Source organism: Alligator sinensis, unplaced genomic scaffold, assembly GCF_000455745.1.
Source record: "Alligator sinensis unplaced genomic scaffold, ASM45574v1 scaffold487_1, whole genome shotgun sequence".
NCBI classification, from domain to species: Eukaryota; Metazoa; Chordata; order Crocodylia; family Alligatoridae; genus Alligator; species Alligator sinensis.
In genome coordinates this window covers 926,993-944,096 of record NW_005842301.1, presented here as the reverse complement: position 1 = coordinate 944,096, position 17,104 = coordinate 926,993, and the positions used below count along the sequence as shown (strand labels likewise).

Genomic DNA, 17,104 nt, shown 5'->3' with positions numbered 1-17,104 from the left:
TGAACCCAAGAGGCTTTCCCTCCACCTCTTTAAAAAACAAAAAAAAACCCAGATCCATAATTAGTTATGTTAATTTTGGGGAAGATGGGCAGGGAGGTGGGGGTGGGTAGGATCTATGGGAGTGTTTTTATTTCATCTTCCCCTTTGTTCTTTTTGTTGTGTAATTCCCAAGAAAAAATGGTTGATTTTGTTTTAAATGGGGTTTAAACTGCTTCTCTCATTACTTCACCTGGCTTACCTGGTATCAACCAGACAAAGGGCTGATTTACTAATAAGCCATTCTGTGCAAAAGTCTTAGAAGAAATCATGTTTGGAATTAATTAAAAACAAAAGCAGAATGGTATTTTTACTCCCCTTGAATTTATTACTACAAACCTCCATTATCCTCATAAAAGTCCCTCAGTCTTAATTTCCCTTGGTGCAAGTCTTCATAGCAGACCAATCCCCCATTACTTGCATAGAGGATGGGTGCTTCTGTAAGAAAAGGATGTTGTAGTTCCATTGGTGGTATTTGGATTTGGGGAATGAATGGCTGGAAAGTTCATCTTAGCATTTTAAACCACAGCAGGGTAGTTTTCCCTCCCTTCACACTGAAGTCCATGGACTTGTTGTGACTTCGCTGGAGAGGTATATTGACTAGGTAAGTAAAAGCTTAGGTATTTCCCTTCCCCTGCTCCAACCAGAAAGGAGGTACCTCTTTAAGAGCTTGTTCCCTGTCTTTTATAGATGGTAGCTTAGCTTGAATTTTAGTATCCAAGTGTGAAGACACCACTCTAGTCTTCCATTTCCACTGTTGAGCTTTTTTTTACTTGGAGTAATCCTGGCTCTAGCAGAGGAGCAATATTCTGCCATAAATTGAAAGGTTGCTAGATTCTGCTCTCCTGAAAGCACAACAAACAGTATTAATGCTTTTACAACTGTCTGATATTTGAAACCTGTGCCAGGCAGTAAAACTAGACTGTGTTTTCTCTTTCTGGTTGACTTGTTCTTTTGGAGCTGTGTCAAGAGGAAATGTGAAGCTCATCATGAGCTAGAAACTAATCCCTCACTGAGCCATCCACACATGCTGGCAGCTCTTACTTTCCTGAGCTTTAAACTATATACAGATTAGGGCTGCAGTTTGACCTGTATATCCACCAATCCTGTGACTTCCAATCTTGGAAGACTGTGGGATACCTTTCTGGCATATTCTTTCAACCCAGATGTATATTTTGATACCATGCTGACTCTCTGTTACCATGAAATCCACTCTTGAACCACAAGCATTCCTCCTGCATACACTGTGCTCTGAAATCCTCCCAATTCCCTAGCAACTTCAATAACCATAGTCATCTCTAGTGGTGGTTTGACACCCTCTCTACTCTTTGATCTACAGTGCTTAGCAGTTGCATCATCAGACTGCATTCCAGCATAGATTTACTTAGACTTGAGGGAGAGATGTTGGTTATTGTACAATTTTCCTCTGATTAGTAACAGTACCATTTTGCTTTGAGCTGGGGTAATATTAACAATTGCAACCTTTGATACTACAGGGAACAACAGGGGTTTGTCATTTGTAATATGCACTTTGATTAATTCATCTTGTCAGTAACAAATGGTGTCTGAGAGAGACTGTTGTAGATCATATAAAGCAGGCTGGTGGAGAAGATGTCTGACAGCAAGAATGTTCCTAGGGGCAGTGTGAGTTATAGGGCTGGGGAAGCATTCTAAACTTCTTTTTGAAGAAGTAAGGAAAGCAGATGCTATCCAGGTCACCCAAACTGGAGAGCTAGAACCTTTGCAGGTGAAGTGGCGGGGGGAGGGGGAGTTGCCTGGAAGAACCACCTACTAGATGTTTGTTTCTTTTGGCCACAGTCTGTTGCATATGCTGCTAAATATTCTCCTTTGGGGTCCAGGAGAGTCTCTTATTGGTCATTTAGTTTCAAAGAGTATGTTGTATGGTATTAAACTAGACTCGCAGCTTATTGGGTTTGTTTTCTTGCTTGCAATTTTTTTTAAGTATTTGTCAGCTAAGAAGACTTTTTGCAGCCAGGCTCATCCTAATCAACAACAAGGAAAGAGTCCAGTTTTATTTAGGTTAATTTCTTCCAGGTAGGAAAAGAACCATCATTGAGTTTCTAGGAAAAGAGTGAGAAAAAGCTTGAAGAAGACCTTTGGATCAGCCAGTCTGCTGAAAGAAATTCTGGAATGGAGAAATGTTATTTATTTTCCCAATGTTCAGCTGTCCCTTTTGAACTCCTAGTTTTGTATTTTGGCCTAGCCTTCTGCAGAGTATTATGGAAACATTGGGCCAATCTATTCTCCAATGCTCATCACCAGGTTAAGGACTGGAAAAGATAGTTTCCTGTCTTGACCTGGTAGGAAGACATGGGCTCACTTATTGACTGAAATCTTGGCTTTGGATATTAGCCCTCATTTGCCTTACCTAGCCTAGACTACCCAGGGGGCTTCAGCTGTACATGTGCATGTTTACTCCCTCATGCTTTGAATAGGATTCCTTCTGTTCTGGTGAAGATGCAAGTGGTAATTATTCACTAGGATTCTCCATTTGCTATATATTACCAAATCATGAAGTGTTCAGACATGGGTAGGACTTTATCCTGTCTCTTCCACAGAGCCATTGTCTATGTAAATGGTGTTAGAGACCTGGGGTCCTGTTTTCCCTGGAGTGAAGTAGCTGCCTCTTCTTACTGCACAGCCATTAATGATATTTTGGGACTTCAGCAAAGTATCTGACCTCCAAGATCTGTGAAAGGATTCATGTGTCAAGTGGATGCACACACGCACGCCTCTTATTGTGCTGAAGAATTCTATGGGCATCCGTCTGCCCTGGAGAGCTAATAAATAAGATATCAGTGTTAGTTCTGCTGTTTAGGTAAGGGGTTAACTTACACTGGTGCCTCGTGTTATCCCATTTTATCAGGAATGTGTACCCATTCTTCTTGCTTTTCAGGAATGTATGGCAGGCCAGGCTAGCAAATATCTTTCCAAAGTGGAGCCAGGTAAAAGCATTCTAATCCCCTTTTTTAGGCGTGGATTGATCTCCCTATCCCCCTTCTGGAGATGGTGTGTTTCTGGAGGTTATATAGTGTTCTGTCAAATGTACAGACAGTTTACAAATGTCAGTATATTTGAGGAGGTGGCTGTTTTGTTTCTAGGACTTACCCAGTTAAAAAATGAAAAAGAAACAAACAGGAACTGCAATTCCCAGCAGCAATTTGGAAATCAATTTATAGTGTAAATCATATCATCCATACTTTGTGTCAATCCTACATTATTCAGGCCCCCCAGTTGTTGATCTCAGCCTTCTGCTTTGTTAGTATCATTGCCAAGTAACAGTGGTAGTCCAATCAGTGTCCTTCTAACCCATAATCAAGTGTAGCTATTGGACCTATCAGAACCTCATCAAAAGAAGAAAAGAGAATTAATAGCTAGTGTGGGTTCCTCTTCATTGTCTTTCTTAAACCCTTGCTTAGGGCCAAATTCTAGTCTTGGAAAGATTTGGAATCTGTACTAAGGCTGGACTTGGTGATACTGTCCACTGGGCCCTTGGGAATGCTGTTTGGCAGGCCTTGTGTGTGGTGGTTGACCAGGTCAACCATTGATTTGAATTGGGTTTGTGGTAATTTCAGTGGCTGTGACTGCATGATTTAGGATGGCTGGGGAGCAGCATTTTTCTAGCTGTATAGGGGCATTTTTTAGGACTCCTAAGTGATTCCTTTGTCCCTCTGATATGATCCACAACTCTTAACAGATCCATACTGGTAGAGGTACACCAATATATCAGTGCTATATTGGATCAGCACTGATAAAAAAGTAAAATTAACATTATTGGCTTTTTTTGGCTGGTGTAGCTGATTAATGTACTGATAAATACAATATGTCTTCTGGCTCTGGCCCCTGGATGTTGCTTGTATACATGCAGCCACAGCATACACATGGCCAGGATTGCACCCAGGTAGTGTGCAGGTAAGTCTGTGGAGGGGAAGTGGCATGGGGGGGAGCAGATAGAGGTCCCCATGGTGAGGGAGGGAGTGGGGCTGGGTCGCTGCCCAGACAGAGTGGTAAAGTGGACCCCGGGGCAGGGAACAGGGTGGAACCATGTGTGGCTCCCCACCACTGCGTGCACCCCCCGGGGGAGCCATGTGGGGCATGTGCCCTCCCAGACTTGTGTGCGAGGCAGAGGTAGGCTATTTGCTGTGGGCTTGAGGAACTCCAGCCTTCTGCCTTTGCCTTAGGAGCTGTGTGCTGGCCATACATCCCCTGCCCACTAGCAGTGGCAGCGGCGAGTTGTCTTCTGCTGCTGGGCAGGCAGGAGACACGGCACAGCCAGTGCATGGCTCCTGAGGCAAAGGCAGCAGGGCAGAGAACCCTGAGCCCAAAGTAGGCAGCCCTTCTCCACCCTCCCCCTGTTTGGCTTTGCTCCTAAAAGTATCCCCAAACTTAAAAGTGGTAGTGGTGGTGCTTGAACTAAAGCTCTTTCGACAAGTTTTAGTTCAAGCAATCCCTGCTACCATTTTTAAGTGCTGGGATGCTGATTCCCTGGATGAGCCACCCGCGGCTCCATTCTGCTCCCCGCCCTGGCCCCTGGGTACCATTAACCACACTGGCTGGGCAGCGCCCCCACCCAGCCCCTGCCCCACTCCCTCCCTCATCGTGGGGCTCTCAATCTGCACCCTCCACGCCCCTTCGCTCCCCCACACCCCTTCCCCTCCACAGACTTACCTGCAGGGCTTCATGCTGCCTGGCTGCATTCCTGTAAATCAGTTATCTGATTAGTATTGGTTGATATACTACTGAATAACTGGCTGTCAGTATTGGCCAAGAAAATCCTTATTAGTGCACCCCTATATACCAGTAGTGCTGTAAACTTGTGCATCTTATAGGAAGTTAGAAAATAAATTCTGTATTTGGCTATTACATGTCCCGCTGCAGCAGGAGCAGGATGAACCAGGCTCTGACAGCTTCTAGAGTGCTACTACTATGTCACAGAGATAAATTTGGGCCAATTAAATTTGGTGTGAATGACATAGTAGAAAATGTACCCAAAACTGCCTTTGCCTTACATTTACTTAACATATCCTTGGTGCTGCTATATTGGTGGTAGTTTCATGATACACTTCCTGTGATTTAAAATATAGGAGTTTCATGTTCCTGGTGCATTTGGGCAATGGCGTGGGTTTGAGAATTTGAGAGAAGAGAACACTTGCCTGTGGAGCCTGTTGAAAGTCCTTAGCACAGCTTCAGTCTCTAAGGAACCCTCTGAATATGACACTGTCTAAACTGAGGTGTTGCAAATTTAAATCAAAATCCTCAATAGTTTGCTGCATCATATCTACTCCATTCATTCAGTTTTTCTAAATACTTTGATATCCTTTTCTAGACCGCTTAAAACATGGAAGAGTAAGTTTCTTTACGTGTCACAAAAGCTGAATTCCCTGGTGGGAATCACTGGGCTGAAGGAGATGAAACCAAATCAAATCAAACCAACTTGCAAATAACATTCTTTCCTCTGGCACCCCTTAGGTCACCTTTAAAATTATAGTCAAATAATAGTAACCCTTACCTGATAGGAATGTTGTGTAAGCAAGATAGACCACATCTATTCTACATGCTCCCTAAAGATCTGCTTATCTTTTAGGAAACTGGCAAGTTTCCAGATGGAGCATCTGACAGCTGGATGGCTTCATAGGTTGTCTGCCTTGCAGCATAAGCTCTGAACGCCACTGAGCTTCTAGAACGCTTTGGTGAAGGGTTAAGAATACTATCCATATATTTACTCTTGTAGGATGCCTGCACAAGTGTGCACACACAGCCACAGTTACAATGGTTGAACAATTCAAAGAGCCATGCGACACTGGATTTATGACCCGGATGCCTTGTTCCGGGGGGAACCCAAAACCCTCAAACCATCCATGACCTTTCCATTTGATAATAGGCAAATTTATTGCTACACAGAGATAACAGAAAAAAATAATGCAAGCAATTCTATAGCTACCAATCCTAGGGTTGTCATCAGAGTCAAGATGCATCTGGCCAGGTTGTGAGCTTCACTCTGAGGTTCTCTCTTGAATGTCAGATGTCAGCAGCCTGGAGGTTGGAGGCCGAGACACCCACCCCACTCCAGTGGGGTGGATGAGACAGGCTGGTAGTGTGCCCTCTGTCCATGGTGCCTCGGGTTCCCCTCTTGGGGTGGGGGGGAACCCCTCTCCGGGACCCTTCTTTGTTGCTCTAAAGTCTCTGCTTTTGTATTCTGTTCCCCTCCTGATGACTCTTCATCCGTGGCTATTGCTGATTAGTCTTTCTGTGGTCATAATGCTGTCCACGTTCCATCCTGTCAGTATATTCCTTTGCTTTACAAGCCCATCACATACACCCATCCTAATTTGGGCTTTCCGGGCCTTTTCCTAATTTGATCTGCTCCCCAAAACTGGAACTTTCAGGCCCCCCACTCTTGGACCTTGTGAGCTGGTGTCACTTTATCTCATGTTATGGAACAGTGTGGTACATGCCTCCAATTTCCCAGGCTATGTGTATATGTGTTGGCCTTGTTGTTTGAGACATCCCGTCTGCCTTGAAGGCTATGAAGCTGTGTGAGAACCAGACCTTTAGAAATCAATTAACACTTGCTGCTGTCCTGAACCATTATTCTAATGCATATATATTTACCCACAAGCCAATTCCCAAAAGCAAACCTCTAAAGATCATTTTCTAGCCATCACTACCCACAAGTTTGTTGAGATGTTGATATGAGAAACTACTGGGAAAGCAGAGCAGTTAGGGAGGTTTCTCTGATCCAGTTCTGGAAATATCCTGATCATTGGGATGGGAACATTCTGGGAGAAAGTTTTGGCCAAAAACATACACTTTGGATTGGGAGGAACAGATAAGAAGCCAAATCAAGGGGACCATTGAGGGAGAGTCACCTGGAAAAATGTAGCATGCCCTGGGAGGAAGGTGAAGTATTAGGTTTTCAGCAATGAAAAGCTGAAACTTATTCACCTGTTCACTCTGTGTCCAAAGTACAGTACAGTTAGTTTGATTCCCACAGGTGCTAAGCAGCTGCTACTTGTATTGATATCAGCTGAAATTGTAATTCATGTATAGAAAAATCCTTTTTTGCTCCTGGATTGTATCATTGCTGGCTCTTGGAGCCTGACTTAGGTACTGGTAGTTTTGGGGATAAAAACAACTTTGTTTGTGACAGCAAATATGACCTGCTAGCTACTGACCAGCGGGCACACCACCTGTGTCCCCTTGGTGTTTCAGGCTGGACAGTCAAATTTAGTGGAAAGTTCACAAAGGGCTAATCTTTTCCATGAAAAACAAAACTCCTCCCTGCTTCGGGAGTAAGTGAAAGCTACTTTTTGTTTGTGTTTCACAGCACTTCTCCCCACTTCTACCATAAGGACTCTTCTGTTGCTTGACTTGTGGCCACTGTTTGCAAAAGAGTGTCTTCAAACATCATCCTCTATTTTCCTGGCTGAATCTAGCAGAATTTGGGTTTTGGTGAAGAGACAGCTCAAAGTTCTTACCTGTATTCCAGGTCATAGCCAACTGCCAGAGGTGCTTGTATCTATGTTCACATTTTTATGTTTGCCTTAGGCAGATGATGTTTAATCATGTTTCCATTAATTATAAATGTGAGAAGTGATTTGTGATAGATGTGCCTGGGTGATAAGGTAAATGTGCCTCTGAGAAGAAATAATGAGAGAGAATCAGTAAATTGCAGCTCCCTATACTCTTGTTGTCCTTTATGGAGCAGGAAGACAGCCAGAAGTTAGTTCAGTTCCTCTGCAGAACTTTGTCACCTGTAAAGATAGGTTCCTGAATGCCAGTGCAGAATGAACCAGCAGGGTTCATGATGACAGGGTGCTGAAGAAATCTGGAGTTTTACTTGTTGGGAGAAAAGGGAAATCTCCCCACCAAATACCATGATCATCAATTCATGTTTGGCTGCATTGGACCCATGGCTTATACAAATGTTACCCTGACCATAGTGTACCTGGCAGCAGATGATTTAATCACACACTAAGCAGTTGCAGATTGCTGGTGGAGTGTGTCTGAGACAAGCTGAAGACAAGCAGGCACTGCATATTAGATCTATTGGATGCCAGTGTCAAAGCCATCTGTATAAATGTGGCATGCTATACTCTGCATGATATCTGCAAGGATAAGAATTTTCACCAGGGGCGGGTTCAAGACACTGTTGGTTTGCAGCGCTAGTACAGACAGTCAGAAAATTTCTTTGGCATTGCTGAGCCTAGGTCCAGTCAAGCAGAAGGAAAATAGTGGAGTTGGGGCTCGTGTGCTTGCATCCCTGCAGTATGCAGTAATGTTTGTGTAAAAATGGGGCATGGTGGGGAAAGGTGATGCTTTGTCCTACACAAGTATATGTATCAATTTCTAATTGCCTTTGTGCTTAAAAAAGTTTGATCTTTTATTAAAAGCTTTGGATACAAGTCCTTGATTCTTCTATTCCAATGAAAAAGGCGATACTAACTTATTGTACAACTATACTAATTTTGTAACAAAAGGAAACGGTATTAAAATAAACAGTGATTTCAAAAGCATTGAATCCTAGCTGCCTGTAAACAAATGAGTAAAAAATATGCACACACATACTAAAGTGTGCCATTAAGGGAAATGCAAGTTGTACAGTTCTACTAGTGGTGAACTGGGTGTCTGTTCTTCTCAGTTCTGATTGTATGGAGTTAGATTGAACAGGGACCATGGAAAGGTTCACAGTTCATCCACCCCCAAACTGTCCAGTGCAGGACATGGTAATATGGAGGAGAATGTGAGAGAACTGGAAGAAATACAAGTGCAGGGGACTGCAGCCTGGTGATCATCCGGTTGAGCAGTCATGCAGATGGTTCCTGCTGTGCTTTGTCCAGCTTCCTTGTCTTCTGAGTCATGTAATAGGAACGGTATGGCCACTCCTTCTTCCTCAGTCTCTGCCCACTCCGTATGCTGTTCTGCCTTCCCTCTTCAGTTGTGCAAGTGTCCATCTAGCCATACCTAAAGTTCATATGATGTCAAGCAGCAGGCCATCTCTGCACATTCTCTCTACCTCATACTGATTCAGTCAAGATTCTGTATAGCTGCTTGGACTCGGCAGAAGTGGAAGGACCTGACACGGAAATTGGTACGTACGTGTTTAGGGGGCTGCTGTTGTTTTATCTGTAAAATGAAAGAAAAGAATCTACCCCTTTCATATTCTGTTTCATGGCAAGGCCAGAGGTTGAGGCGTTTGTCTGCTTAGTATAACGTTCTTTTATCTTTGTATTGGCTTGTGCAAAAACCACTACTGGTCATAGTGCCAGACTACAGACAATTTATGGTATGGACAGAGCGTGTGAGCTATAGGGCAGTCACTGGAAGTGTGCCTAGTTCATGAATCTCACTAATCTATTTTCAGTTCCTTTGTGAAAAATGCTCAGGCATCCCCAGCCAGGAGCAAGAGAAAATTCAGGAAAACATTAACTGTGTATGCTCTATTAGGCAGAATAGGCTTGCTAACTGAATTCCCCAGGCGTGGCAGCATGCTGCAAAAGGAGGACTGCCAGCACAAGAACTTCAATTCAGGTGCTGTAGTTTATAATACAGGTGACTTGGGATAACATTTTAAGGTGCTTGCAGATGTTAAAAAAAACAACACCCCCCCCCAAAAAAAACAAAACAAAACAAAAAAACACTACCAGAAAAAACAACATATTACTTTGACCTGGCTCTGCAGCATCTGTACATCAGGCACTTCAGTGGAGCTTTTTGGTGCCTTTATCTAAAGCTGATTCAATCAGCTATTAGATAAAAGCACCAAAAAAGCCCCACTAAAATGACCAATGTATACAGATGTCAGGCAAGCCAGGTCCAACTAACACGCTACCTCTTCTGGGCATGCACTGGGCTCGGCGTGGGAGTACACTGAGTTTAAAATGAGGTGCCGCTTTTTTTTTTTTTTTAACATCTGCAAGTAGTCTTAATGCTAATAATAGTTTAACTCTATTTCAGTTGACCAGTATGCTATTTCTAAAGGGCAGTATGCTGCAATATGCACTCATGTTTGGTAGATGATCTCCATCTCCATACAGCTACATACTGCTATATAATCAGAGGTGAGAAGAGCAAACACTTCTAAATTTTATTTAGTAGTCAGTACAGTTTTAGTAAGACTGGGTCCCCTATTGCATATGCAATTTTTTCCCATTACTTGGAATCCATTTTGGAATTAGAGGAAAAGCTGGGCTAGAGAGGGCCCCAGGGGGTCTACTCCAACCCCCCTGCCCAAGGCAGAACTACCCCTGTTTATAAACTGTTGCAGTCAAGTGTTTGCCTAGGCCGGTGGTTCTCAATATTTCTAGACTCAAGGCACCCCTCATTAGACTCGAGGGAAAATGCCAGGTCTTAGCTTTCACTCATTTCTTGACTATGGAAAAATAATATTATTTAGTAGTAATACTAATAATTTTTCTGTTGCAAAGAACTAACGAAAGACCACAACAGGTCAAAATGTTTTTGATCCTGTAGATAACCTGCTTGTAATTTCTAGGTTTATCTTGTGAATCATGAATAGGTGGTTGCACACCTAAGCAAGCTAATATTGCACAGCATCCTGTGGCACCCTTAAAAGGATTTGCATCACCCTGGTTGAGAATCACTAGTCTAGCTGCTTTGAAAAACACTTGAGGATAGGGAGTCAGCAACCTCTCTAGGTAATCTGTTTCAATGCTTAACCACTCTCATAGTGAGAAAGTTCTTAATATCTAACCCAAATTTCCCATGTTGTACTATAAGCTGTTGCTTTGTCCTCTTTTCTGGAACCACAGAGAATAGTCTACCACCGTTCTCTTTATAACTACTTTTCAGGTATCTAAAAAATTATCAAATCTCCACTCATGACCTGGAAAAACGTCTCCTTAGACCAGTTTCAAAAGAGATGCAAAGCTGCCACTTAGGAGCATGCAGCAGCTATTACTGGTATGTGTACATGATCCTATAGCGATACAAATGAAGTAAGTAGTGCTAAATTTAACCCTGGAGGAAGAAGTGTTGTGCATATGATTGTTCTGTCCTAACTTTGTTCTTGTGGAATTTAATTTAATTTAATTAATTTTGAGCTATTTTTCCAGATTATCCAGGTCATTTTGAGCACTAATCCAATCTTGCAGACTGTCAGTAACTCCACACACCTTGGTGTCATCTGTAAATTTGCTAAGTATGCACTCAGTCACATCCTCCAAATAAGCAGTATCAGACTTACGACAAGAACCCCTTGGGAACCCTACTATCTCCTCTCAAACTAAACATTGAGCCATTGAGCTTGGATCACGTATAGAAAGGGTTTGCAGGAATGAGAAGGAAAACTGATATGTTGTGAATTCAACAACAACATTCTGGACACTCCTGTGTTGAACTAACATTTATTATTATAACTCTCTGGAATCATATCCAGGGTGGATCTTAACAGTTGCCCTCAGTAGATATATGCATAACTTATACTTGCTCTGCCTCTGACTTGACCCTGTCCAGTCCTGTGGAGGGACAGGAACCAAGGATGCCTCTGGCTCCTCATGGCAGAGAACATGGTGTCCCAGTGCTGCAAAACTGCCACAAGCAACTGATCCCTGCAGTGCTGAACATGAGGACTTTGGCCTTAAGGGACAATACTAGGAAAACACAATAAGACACAACAAAAATAGCTGCTTCTGCTTTTTCCTGAAGCCAAAGTTTTCCCCTTGTGTATGTAATATGGGAGGCATGGCAATAGTTTTACTAGTTATTTCTTGGAAATGCCTCCCATTTAGATTGCATTTTCCTCTGTAACAAAAACAGTGGGAACCACTTACATGGCTGTAGCTCTGATTCCTGTGCTGGTTCCTCTCTGAGCTGTTCCCTGGGTCCATCCCTAACCCCAAGGTCCATCTTCTTGGAATACAGGTCTAATACCTATGTTAACCCTTCCCACTATATGACCTACTCTAGGGCATTGTTTCAGAACAGGGGTCTTGTTCCTGCAAGCCTGCTGGTGAGGGTTTTCTCTAGTGCTGTTCCTATTTTCTGCCTCTGGCCTAAAATTCAGCCCATTCCTCCTCAAGATCCTGCCATACTGAACTGGGGGTTCCATACGCAATGTGGTGGCAAGCAGCCAGTCTGGTTCCCTGCAGAAGGGACAGATAGGCATTTCTAGTCATGCTGCCTCTTTGTCTTGCAATAAGCATCCTTCAAGTGTTTGATGCACTTTTTGCACAGTGAAATGTTATGTCCTTGATCCTCTCTTCCACCTTCCTCATCAAGGTGTCATCCCCTGGCAGGTGTTCTTTTCTGTAGTTTTAGTACAAGCTTACTAGAATGTTTTTCATAGTTGTAGGGTCAGAAGGGACCTAAGCAGATCATCAAGTCTGCCCCCCTGCCATGGCAGGAAAGAGTACTGGGATCAAACGACCCTGGCAAGGTGTTCATCCAGCCTCCTTTTAAAGACACTGCCCCCCCCAACCCCCCCCGGGGTAGGAGTCAGCACCACTTCTCTTGGAAGTTGGTTCCAGATCCTAGCCGCCCTGACAGTGAAGTAGTGCCTCCTGATGTCTAGTCTGAATCTACTCTCTGCCAGCTTGTGACCATTATTTCTTGTCACTCGTGGTAGTGCTCGGGGGAACAGGGACTCCCCCAATGCCTGCTGGTCCCCTCTGACTAGTTTGTAAATGGCCACTAGCTCCCCCCTCAGCCTTCTCTTGTGGAGGCTGACCCAGGTTCAGGTCCCTCAGCCTCTCCTCATAGGGCCTGTCCTGCTGCCCCCTGATCATCTGAGTGTCTCTCCTCTGAACCCTCTCAATGCTGTCCACATCCCTCCTGAAGTGCGGCGCCCAGAACTGGATGCAGTACTGCAACAGCGGCCTGACCAGTGTCGCGTAGAGGGGGAGTCCAAGATCCTTTTCTGCCTCTGCACTGACAAGAAGGGAGTTCCCCAGCCTGTAGGTATGCTGCTGGTTCTTCCTCCCCAGGTGCAGCACCTTGCACTTGTCAGTGTTGAAACCCATCCTGTTCTCATCTGCCCACCCCTGTAACCTGTCGAGGTCTGATTGCAGCCTATTCCTCCCTTCTAGCGTGCCCACTTCCCCCCACATCTTAGTGTCATCTGCAAATTTGAACAGAGTGCTTTTTACCCTCTTGTCCAAGTCGCTGATGAAGATGTTGAACAGTGCGGGCCCAAGCCCTGGGGAACCCCACTGCCCACATCCCTCCAGGTCGAATAAGACCCGCCCACCACCGCTCCCTGGGTGCAGCCCTTCAGCCAGTTAGTGACCCATTTGACTGTGTAGGTATCGATGCCACAGTCCCCTAGTTTTTTTAATGAGAATGGGGTGAGAGACAGTGCCGAAGGCCTTCCTAAAGTCCAGAAAGACTACGTCCACCGCGACACCTGTGTCTAAGGATTTTGTGACCTGGTCATAGAAGGCCACCAGGTTGGTCTGACAGGACCTGCCTCTAATGAACCCATGTTGGTTGCCCCTAAGCATAATCTCCCCTGCTGGCCCCTCGTGGACATGTACCAGGATAATTCTCTCAAGAAGCTTACCCAGGATCGAGGTAAGACTAACTGGCCTGTAGTTTCCTGGGTCCTCCTTCCTCCCTTTTTTGAAAATGGGAACCACATTGGCCCTTTTCCAGTCCTCTGGCACCACACCAGAGCACCACGAGTGCTCTAGCCAGTGAGCAGCATGCTGGGTGTTCTAGAGCTTTGGCTGGGCTAAACACAAAATTGAGGCAAGGGGCTTTTTAGGGTAAAGTTTTAAATGCACAGGTAGCTTCTAGTGCAGTGGTTCTCAACCCTTTTTGGACTTGAGGCACTATTCATTAGATTCAAGGCACATGTCCTTAAGTTTTGTGAAATTAGTAGTATCCACTTTCAAAAACTAGTTTATATATTACAGTGCTTAATTCTTTGCAGAGGGGCCTCACAGTGGGGGTGAAGGATCATCCAGGTAGGGACAAGCCCGAGTCTGTGCTTATCTGCTTGACTTTTTTTTTCTGCTTATCAGCTAATGCCTCAGTTATCTCATCATAGCTCATGGCACCCTTAAAAAGATCTGGCACCTTGGTTAAGAATTGCTGTTCTAGCACATAGGAGATGAGCAGTAAGTTAGTAGCAAAAGGACCAGAAAACTGAATCCTGGAGATCTGTGCTGCATCATTAGGGGACTGTCAATACCTGATCTCATCTACCCCCTGAAAAGTGGTTGGGTCAGAGCCTACTTTAAGTACCTAAATGGGAATGACCTTTGAGAATCTGGGCCGAAGGCCCCCTCTACATGTATAGGTAAAGGCACAATGGGATCTAATGTGTCATCCACAAAATCACACTTCCTGCCATGCCACTCATAGTAGGAAGTGCGATTATAGATTGTGCATTCGATTCCATCACACTTTATTGCCAGTGAAGGCCCAATCCTGAGCCCCCCCTGCACAAGCAAGCTCTCACAACTGGAAGCCCCCTCAGCTGAGGGGATCCCAGCTGCAGGAGCACCCCAGGTATACACTACAGTTGGGAGATCAGTGCTGCAGCCATCTCTTGCCCCAGCGGTGCATGATCCCCATGGCAAGAGCATTGTCACTGTGGCAATTCCCCTCCCTCCTCCCATTCTGGGAGTGCATGAAACCCTTGGGGCAGGAGGATTACTGCTGTAGTGATCTCCCTGCCCCATGGATGCATCTGCAGCTGTGGGACTCTGCTGGGTATCAGAGTCTGCAACTTCTGGGGCTGAGAGTCTCAATCAGTTGTGGGACTTGCAGCCCTTGCAAGGTGCATCCCTGTGGCTGGGAGCCCAGAGCTGACAGGGCTTCCAGTTGCAGGGGAGACCCTGCTATACATGCAGATTAAAGTTCCTTAGCAACCAGCTATAAAGTTAGTACACATTTTTTAGGTCTAACTTTATAGCTGATTGGAGTGTTTTATTGTGACAGCTACTTTGCATGTGTATCTGGTCTCAAGGTAATTGCACAATTAACCAGTTAATTGGACAATACCTGTAATCTGTAGAGGGGGCCTAAGTGGTTTATGGTGCTGCACTATCTAAAATGCAGTCAGATGTTGAGTCTGGACATCCAACTTTAAGCTAAGAATTGAATTGCATTATCTTTTGCTCACTGTGTGGCAATCTATTTGAACAATATTTATCATGAGTTTCAATGTCCAGCTCCCAGTGAAATGCAAAGTGAGGTGGATGCCTAAATGACATTTAAAAAAGCTTCTGGAATTTCCTAGTCGACATCATTATTGTGATTTACAATTCTCTCTCCCCTAGTAGAAGGTGCTTTAAGTCATGTGCTTCAATGGGGCTAGAATTTCAATTTCAGGAGCATTTCAGTTTCAAGCATGCAAAAGTATATTTTCATAAAATATTTCAACAAGGAGAAGTAACAAGACTCTATACATATTCACAGAGTCATAGGCAGATCTAGGAAGTTGAAAACGGGGTGGGGGGGTGCAGCAGAAGTGACAGGTGCCACAGCAGTGGCTGCAAACCCCAAGCTCCCCTCAGCCTTGATCTGCTTCACAAATGCTTCCAGCTTGAGCAGCTTCACTGCTACATGGTGCTCAGGAAGTATGAAAGGCATGCTAGTAGCTCTGCTTCCCCATAACCCCAGATGCCTAGATCACTTGCCAAGTCCAGGGAGCACAAACAAGGGAGGGGGTGGGGTTAAAAGCGTAGCTAGTCATTTCTATGCCTAGAGCATAGAGGGGTTGGGTTGGTATCAATGTTTATTGATATATTTACAATTTTAAAGCAATTTGGAAGCCTACCAGTGCCTCAATCACTATAATAAAATAAATTTTAAATACCTATGTATTTTGGCATTTCATAGTTTCATAGTAGATCTATTTAGGTCCCTTCTGACCCCAAACATCTAGTCTAACCCCCACCACTGGCTGAAGCACACACTGGGATCACACGACCCCAGGCAGGTGTTCATCCAACCTCTTTTTGAATTTTCCCAAGGTAGGAGTGAGAATCACTTCCCTAGGAAGTTGGTTTTAGATCCTAGCCACCCTAACAGTGAAATAGTGCCTCCTAATCTCTAACCTGAACCTATTCTCCAGCAGTTTCTGGCCATTGTTCCTCATCACCCCAGGTGCTGCTGGGGGGAATAGGACCCTTCCTATTTGCTGCTGATCTCCCCTAAGGAATTTGTAGCCCGCCACCAAGCCCCCCCTCAGCCTCCGTTTGCTGAGGCTGAACAGGTTCAGGTCCCTCAGCCTCTCCTCATAGGGCCTGCCCTATTGCCCTCTCACCAAGCGGGTGGCCCTCCTCTGGACCCTCTCAGGGCAGGCCACACCCTTCTTAAAGTGCAGTGCCCAGAACTGGGCACAGTACTCCAACTGAAGCCGGACGAAAGTCGCGTAGAGGGGGAGTATCACCTCTCTGGACCGGCTTGAGATGCATCTTTGGATGCACAGCAAGGTGCAGTTGGCTTTGCTGGCTGCAGTCTGGCACTGGCGGCTCATGTTCATCTTGGAGTCAATAATGACTCCAAGATCCCTTTCCACCTCTGTGCTCTCAAGGGGGGAGCTCCCCAGCTTGTATGCGTGTTGTGGATTCCTTCTCCCAAGGTGCAGCACCCTGCATTTACCTACATTGAAGCCCATCCTATTACCATCCTCCCACTTCTGTAGTCTGTCTAAATCTAATTGCAGCCTCTCTCTCCCTTCGAGTGTGCCTACCTCTCCCCACATCTTGGTGTCATTGGCAAACTTGGACAACATGTTTGCCACCCCCTTGTCCAAGTCGCTGATGAAGAGGTTGAACAGTGTAGGTCCCAGGACCGAGCCCTGGGGTACCCCACCGCTCACATCTCACCAGGTCGAGTACGACCTGTCCACCACCACTCTCTGGGTGCACCCCATCAGCCAATTTTTGACCCATCCAGCTGTGTAGGCATCAATGCCACAGTTGCTCAATTTATTAATGAGAATGGGGTGAGAGACAGTGTCAAAGGCCTTCTTAAAGTCCAGAAAGACTACGTCCATGGCAACACCATCATCCAGGGATTTAGTTACCTGGTCATAAAAGGCCATCAGGTTGGTCTGGCAGGACCTGCCTTTGAT

General features: G+C 44.9%; 1 long non-coding RNA gene across 1 annotated transcript in view; it reads left to right on the top strand.

The window, feature by feature from the left end:
• The first annotated feature begins 8,993 nt into the window (after positions 1–8,993).
• LOC112551033 overlaps positions 8,994–17,104 on the top strand; it is a 33,641-nt gene continuing 25,530 nt past the window's right edge. Inside the window, exons 1-2 of the long non-coding RNA XR_003095143.1 lie at positions 8,994–9,148; positions 10,870–10,980. This is a non-coding gene — a long non-coding RNA (uncharacterized LOC112551033). The remainder of the gene's footprint in view (positions 9,149–10,869; positions 10,981–17,104) is intronic.